Here is a 7,713-nt window from a genome sequence, read left to right as displayed (position 1 = left end):
GACAGTAACCATGTTGACACATGAAAAACACCGTTTCACCTGGGCAGCTTTTGAAAAGGAGGCTGCTGGGTCCCGTGCCAGACCAGTTGAATCTGAACCTCAAGCGATGGAGCCTGGCATTCATGAGTTTTTTTTCCCAAGAACGCCAGGGTTTTCTGATGCATAGTGAGGGTTAAGAACTATGAGTGTCCTCAGTGGGGGAGTTCCTGGGCCTTGGAATCTGACTCGAGCACCCAGCACTTGGCTGACTGTGGCAGGATCTCTAGCTCTGTGCTTGCTCTGCAAGCCCAGGCAGGTCCCTTCAGCTCAGCCTCATTGTCATCATCTGTGCAAAAAGGTGCTGAGGGGCAAGGCCCCGTGCTCCAACCACCTTTATCCAGCAGCTGTCCCTTGCTGTCTGATGATAGAACTTCGGTATTGTTTGGCTTCTTTATTGCCAGCCCGAGGTCATGAATCGTGATTGGCCCAAACCCATCCTAGCGGTGTTGGTCTCTTCCCTGGAACCCCCTTCGCCAGTTCCCCTTGCAGCCTGCAGTGGGTACAGGACCCGGTTCTAGCCAACAAGGCACAGGTGAAGTGGGCTAAGGTCTTTGGGGTGACATTTCCCTCACCAACAGAGAGACTCTCCTGCCACCAGGCAGGCAGCAGTGAGGATGGGAGCAGGATGGCAGCCAAGTGGGACCATGAGTTGAGGGACATGAGCCCACCTGCCAGGGAGGAAAATGAGAAACCAGACAGAGCTTGGGTCCTCGATGGCACTGTGGGGCCAGGGCACCATTTCCCACCTGTGGTTATAAAGTACTTGCTCAGAACACCTGCCCGATTAGCAGGGCTCGGTGCAGGGAGAGGGACGGAATGGCCTGCAGCTGTCTCATGACAGAGGTTTGGCGACTGTGAGTGGGGACTGCAGAGGGATTTTGGAAACGGAAGATTCTCAACTCAATGATTAGCTGAACGTGGATTCCACCTGGTCTGTGCCTCCACACAGAGAAAAACCTCTTATTTACCACAGGCTCTGTCAGGAACTAATAATCCTGAAAGGCCCTCCACAATACAGCCGTTCCCTATCCCAGTCAGACGTGCCTTGTCTCTTCAATGTCTCTGGAATCTTCTGCGGTGATTCCTATTTTCTTCTTTGCATGAATTTCTTTCCCAGCCTAGAGTCCTCTCCCCATCCTTCTGTCTGAGCCCCACAGTCTGACGTCAAGCCGCCTCCAGCAAGCCTTACGTGACTTCCGCCAACACCAACCCTCCCGACAGCCCACGGCTGGGCTCATGGTGCCCTTGATCACAGAAGAGCCTGAGGGTGGGGTCCAAATGCCAGCTCAAGCCTGCAAAGCATCTCATTTCTTCCTCTGTTTCTTCCTAAAAAATCAATTCCTGAAAAATCAATTTAAAACCGTGTTTCAAAGTATCACAAATTGGCTGAAATTCTGTTCAAGGACATTTTGCTATTTCTTGTACGTGCGCCTCAGTTTCCTTAAATATGTCGCTCATCGAAGGACCAATAATAGAAGTAAGAGAATACTAACAGCTTCGAGTTTGTTTCATCTCTGAAAATAACTAACCATTTGATCTGCTATCCCGATGTGCGGAGGTCTTTTTCTATTTAATTTAATTGTCACAGTCCTCACGTGCCCAAATTACAAGGCATCTCGTGTCTCTCCCTCCGATGCCCCTGCAAGAAATTGCCTGAGAATCTCAGGATTTGCTCAACTCGAAGAGGCCTGTCTTGTTTCCAAACAATAGGCTGAGATAAAAGCCAGAGAAGTCTGTCCACTATTGACTGGCTCCAATTTTCCACCATCGTAATTTCTTTTGCCACAGAGTCGCTGTTGAAAACTGTGTCCCTGTGGTTCAGTGTGCTGTTGCTGTCATCACTCCAGATGAACTCAAAATCATAGTGATATTTTATTTTAAGGCAGGGCAAAGGACAATCTCAGTCTCTCCAGTTATGTCTGGGGTTTAAAGTCCCCAAAGGGGATTTGTGCTCAGCCTCACAGAATATTCTCTTTGCCTGGGTAGTCTTTTGTTGTTGCTTTTGTTGTTATTTTTAAAGATGAAGTCTTACTTTGTCATCTAGGCTGGAGTACAGTGGGGTGATCACAGCTCACTGCAGCCTCAAAATCCTGGGCTCAAGCAATCCTCCTGCCTCAGCCTCCTTCCCCCATGCCTAACTAATTTTTTTTTCATTTTTTTTGTAGAGAAAGGATCTCGCAATGTTGCCCGGGCTGGTCTTGAACTCCTGGCCTCAGTGCTTGGGTAGTTTTATTGGAGATACTTAAAACCTCAGTTAAATAATCTGTCAAACCAGCCCCCCCAAAAAACTTCTGGTGGGTCATTGAGCCTAGGTTGGTATCCAAACTCATACTTCCCTGGAATGCCTTCCTGATCGGGTGCCCAGGGCTACTGCCTGAACCATGTCAGTCCAAGAAGTTCTGATGACATTGCATTTTAGAAAGGAAAGAGTTAGGGGACTCTCACCCTTTCTTTTCCGGGTGACAACTTGGTCCCTATTTAAGAATATATTTACCTACATTCTTACAAGTGACCGCTTTGTATAACAAGGGATATAGCAAGACAACTTTTCTAGCCACAAACATCCCAGGGTAATTAGACTACAGGTATCACTGAAGCTACTGCACAGGGGTGACTGGCATATCCACCTACACAGAGGACTGACTGGTGCTCTTTATTTGGCAGTTTCTTCAAGGCCTGATTAGCCAGACTGTCGGAGTTCAGACTGTAACTCGGAAAGGGATCAAGCTCCCCGGCAGGGAGCTCTGGTCAGATTTCAGTGAAAGCCAATGGGGACAAGTCAGGGACTTTTCACTGGCCTTGGCCTCTCCCCTGGCTCTCCTTCCTGCCATCATGGTCTCGATGCATCTATCCCACTCAGCTATCCGGGAAGGGCAGACCCGGGAAAGTACCCCCTCGGGAGGTCAAGTCCCCTTGACAAGGTCAAGTAGAGATGGGGCAGTCTCAGGACAGCTGAAAGCAGGCTGAAGGCTGACCCCTCTTCTCCTCTTGACACGTGGTAGGACAGGGTTTGGGGACTCCACACCAAGGCCATCAGGGCATGTCAGACTAGGACTGCCCTGCCCCCTGGCCCCTCAAATAGCTCTTTAGAGGTTAATTTCAACCACTTCCCCATTGGCTAATGCCAATCCTCTTCCAGCTCCAATAAGCCTCCTCTGGGCTCCTATTTCAGTGCCAAGCTGAAAATCTGTTTCAAGGTATTGCTTGTGGAGCAGTGGGGAGTGGTAGGTTTAGAGGAAAGGAGAATAAAGAGGGAGACATTCAAAGTTGCCCCAGATCTCAGGACCTGAGACTTGGACCAAAAAAAAGTCCCCCTTTCTCCTGGTTTGAGTTTATTGCCTCAGAATTGCTCACTACTACTGCGTGGCCCAAGTGTCTGTTGGGGGCCTCCTTGGGACAGAGGAAGGGTCCACATCGTAGAGCTGCAGCTCCTGCAAAGCTCTGCAGTTGTCTGCAGACCAGATTCAGTGCTGTCGTGCTGCACACAGAGACAGTGTGTGCATTTCTTCCATCTTCCTAGGGTAGGTTTCCAAAAGTTTTCCAAGAGCCCTTTCAGCTGTGGTCTAAATTCAGGGCCTTGGCACCACCCGAGGGAGGAGACTCATTTACTTTGGCACTTGGGCACTTCCTATTTAGTCCCAAGCTCTGAATGTATGGAATTGGGCTTTGCTGGGAGGCACCCCGTAGTAATTCTCCATGCTGTCAAGACAGATGGAGGCCACGGCTGCCCAAGCCATCAGGGTCCTCCCATTCTTGCTCCTCAGAAGCCCTTCCTTGCTGGCTTTGAGGTTTAAGGGGGTTGCCCACAAGAGAACATTTGATGAGGGGTTCATGCTGGCTGGATCGTGGAGGATGTTACAAATACTCAGATTTTTCTTGCAGATATTTTTTTCCCTTCCAAAATTAGAAAAAATGCATAGCGTTCATTTGGAGAAGCTGTTCAAAAAGGTGTATGAAGAGTGATTTTCACAATTTTTTTCCTTCTGGCACAGTCAGGTGAGGCCAAATATATGCTTGATGCAGGACGCTGGTATTGCTCTTCAACTCTCTAAAAATGTACAAACTGGACAATTAATTTCCTCTCTTAGTTTTGGCAAGTTAAGGAGAGCTGGACTGGCCAGCACCCACTACTTTTCAACAGCCACCCCCAGAAGTGTGTTAATTAACACTACTTGGGTGCCATGAAGGTCACCAATTGTGCCAGTGTCCAGGTTATCAATTTGGGCTCCTCTCTCCCATTTTTCTACCCAGGAAAACAATGAATCATCGGGAAGAAGACACCTAAGAGACTGTCTCTCCATCAACACTAGCAGAAAAAGCTGAGGCTCAGCCCTGCGGTCTCACTGTCCCAGATTTCCCCAGGGAGTAGGGTGCTAAGCCACATCGGAGCTGGCTCACTTCTAGCATTTGCTAAACCACGCGGGCTGTGGCTGTGGTGGGTGGCGTCTGAGGTCTGAGCTTCTGTCCCAACTCCCCTCTCTCATCGCCAGGTACTGACTTGCTCACTTTTCTCAAAGGGATGGCAACAGAATTCGTCTTCAAATTTAGTTGCTTTATGGAACTTTATAAACTGTATTATATTAACCTTATTTTTGACTTCTTGGCATTTTTATTGACTTTGGCAGGGGATGAGGCCGAGCAAAAAGGTGTCTTGGAAGTGGGAAGTGGTGGAAACTCAAAGAGTGATGACAGGTAATTCAGTCTCCACTTTCTCCCTGACTTACTATTTGTTGCTTACCTTTCTGTATAGGATAAAATCCAAAAAACGGAAAGTGGTCTAAAGTTTAGAGGTTTTTATTTGAATAGTTCAAGTAAAGCATTTTGCACATCATTTTTTTTAAGTGGAGTTCTTTTTTTGTGGGTTGAACGGGCCTCCTGCTCCCATGGTGCTGAGGTAGACTTCAGAGCCTGCATAGGCGTCACACCAGACAATAATTATTTGCCTACTTATCTATTCCCCTCCCCAGACTGGACTCCTAGAGACTAAGGACTTGGCTGCTGCATCATTATTCCCCCACCAGCCAGCACAGTGCCTAGTCTATGCCAGGGCTCAACAGATATTTGTCAGATGAACAGTACGCACTAATAAAATATGCCAGTGCCTTTTTTTTTCTTTTCTGAGAGGCTACCCCAAGAGAAAGTGGAATTAAACAAAAAAGAATGTGCAGCCTCGGGACTTTAGTTCTGTGCTCCAGCCTGGGCTTGCCAGCCTTGGCCACTCTGCCCTATATTCTGGTTCTGCCTTCTGGGATATTGGTTTACAAACTATACAACACAGTTAAGGACCTCAGTCCTGTCCCTATCCTCACTAGCCAAGTGGTCAGTGGGTCAGTTATCCCATCCAACACTACCCATGCAAATAAACAAGTATTTCCTCTTTACTGACTCATTTGGCTAAGGCTTGGGCAGAACCACACGACCCTTCCACCACAATTCATGAAATATGTCATTGTGTTTTCATGTGAGCAAGCATTATGAGGTGGGAACTTTCCTCTTCCTCATGTTTAAAACGCATGCACTGGTGTTTTGTTTGCCTCCCCATGCAGGAGGCAGCAATTAAGGCAGGGCGGGACAAGAGGAGCAGCAGGGGACTTTCAATGGGTCACCCAGAGAGGCACCTAAAGCTTCCAAAACAGTATTTTATGTGCATATAAAAGGCATACAAATGGCTGACAGTTGTGTTTGGGTGATTAGTTTCCCTGATGTAAACCTCAAAAATACCTGACTGGTACGTAGAGAGATCTAGGTCAACCTCAGCGCCAACCCTGAAATTGGCTTTTGCACAGGGGTTTTTAACCCAGAGGGTCCACAAACTTTAATAGAACAATTACATTCTCCCCATTAAATTCTAAGTGCAATTTAGCATTTTCTTCGATTATGAATGCAAGCAACAATTGCCAGTATTAGCACCATCTGTGAGGTCGCCAATGTAAAGCACAGCTATTTTCATGTCACTTTACAGTAGCTACAAGTACCTTGTGATGTCTTTTACACAAGTCACTACTTAGAAATTATGTAGCTATTGGTCCCACTGCTAGATCTTTTTTATAGAGCGTTAATAAAGAAGCACTCATATTATTTTATGTACTAGAGTTCTCCAGAGAAACAAAAACAATAGGAATATATACATGTATATTATATATATATGTGCATATGTGTGTGTGTGTGTGTGTATGTAGGTATACAAAATAAGGCATTGGCTATCACAATTATGGAGGCCAAGAAGTCCCACAATCTTCCATCTTCGAGCTAGAGACTCAGAAAATCTGATGGTATACTTCTGAGAATCAGAGGACCAGTGGTGTAAGTTCCAATCAAGAGCAGAAGACTGATGTCCCAGCTCAAGCAGTCTGGCAGAGACCATTCCCCCTTCCTCCACCTTTTTGTTCTATTCAGTCCCTCAATGGATTGCATCATGCCCATCCACATTGGGGAAAGCCATTTGCTGTAAATGGCATTGAGTTCCTGATTTGATTCTCAGCTTAGCTATTATTAGTATACAGAAATGCTACTGATTTGTGTACATCAATTTTGTAACCTTAGACTTTACTGCCTTTATCAATTCTAGGAGTCTTTTGGAGGAATTTTTAGGGTTTTCTAGATATAAGATCATATCATTGGCAAGGATAGTTTGACCTTCTCTTTTCCAGTTTGGATGCCTTTATTTCTTTCTCTTGCCTGATTACTCTGGCAAGGACTTTCATCACTGTGTTGAATAGAAGCAGTGAAAGTGAACATCCTTGTCTTATTCCAGTTCTTAAGGGAAATGCTTTCAACTTTTCCCCATTCAGTATAATGTTGGCTGTGGGTTTATCATATATGACTTTTATTATTGTTTTATTATTGTTGTATGTGTAGAGGTTCTCAGAATCGTCACAAATGATGTTTTATATTTCTGTGGTATCAGTCGTAATGTCTCCTTTTTCATTTCTGATTGAGCTTATTTGACTTCTCTCTCTGCTTTTCTTGGTTAATCTTTTGGACATTGGCCTAGGCAAAGAATTTGTGACTAAGACTCCAAAAGCAAAATACAACAAAAACAAAAACAAAGAAAGGGGACTTAATTAAACTAAAAAGCTTCTACACATCAAAATAAATAATCAACAGAGTAACTAGACAACCTACCAAATAGGAGAAAATATTTGTAAATTATACATCCAACAAAGGACTAAGATCTAGAATCTACAAGAATTCAAACAAATCAGCAAGAAAAAAAATACATAAATAACTCCATTAAAAAGTGGGAAAAAGACAAGAATAGACATTTTTCAAAAGAAGATATACAAATGGCCATATGAAAACATGCTCAAAATCACTATTCATCAGGGAAATGCAAATTAAAATCACAATGAGATACGACCTTACCCCTGTCAGAATGGCCATTGTTAAGAAGTTGAAAAACAGGAGATGCTGGTATGGATGTGGTGAAAAGAGAATGTTTTATACACTGTTTGTGGGAATGTAAATTAGTTCAACCTCTATGGAAAACAGTATGGAGATTCCTCAAAGAACTAAAAGTAGATCTACCATTCAATCCAGCAATCACACTGCTGAGTATCAACCCGAAGGAGAAGTCATTATATCAAAAAGTCGCCTGCACTTGAATGTTTATTGCTGAACAATTCACAAGTGCAAAGATATGGAATCAACCTAAGTGCCCATCAACTGATGAGT

At 44.9% G+C, this 7,713-nt stretch overlaps 1 pseudogene; it reads left to right on the top strand.

Moving 5' to 3' along the window:
- Positions 1–4,558: 4,558 nt before the first annotated feature.
- The window catches only part of LOC105819313, an 8,734-nt pseudogene continuing 5,579 nt past the window's right edge, over positions 4,559–7,713 (top strand).

This window comes from Propithecus coquereli, unplaced genomic scaffold (genome assembly GCF_000956105.1).
Source record: "Propithecus coquereli isolate 6110/MARCELLA unplaced genomic scaffold, Pcoq_1.0 Scaffold48, whole genome shotgun sequence".
Taxonomy (NCBI): Eukaryota; Metazoa; Chordata; class Mammalia; order Primates; family Indriidae; genus Propithecus; species Propithecus coquereli.
Note: the sequence above shows the minus strand (reverse complement) of the source record. Positions and strands in the feature narration are given on the sequence as shown.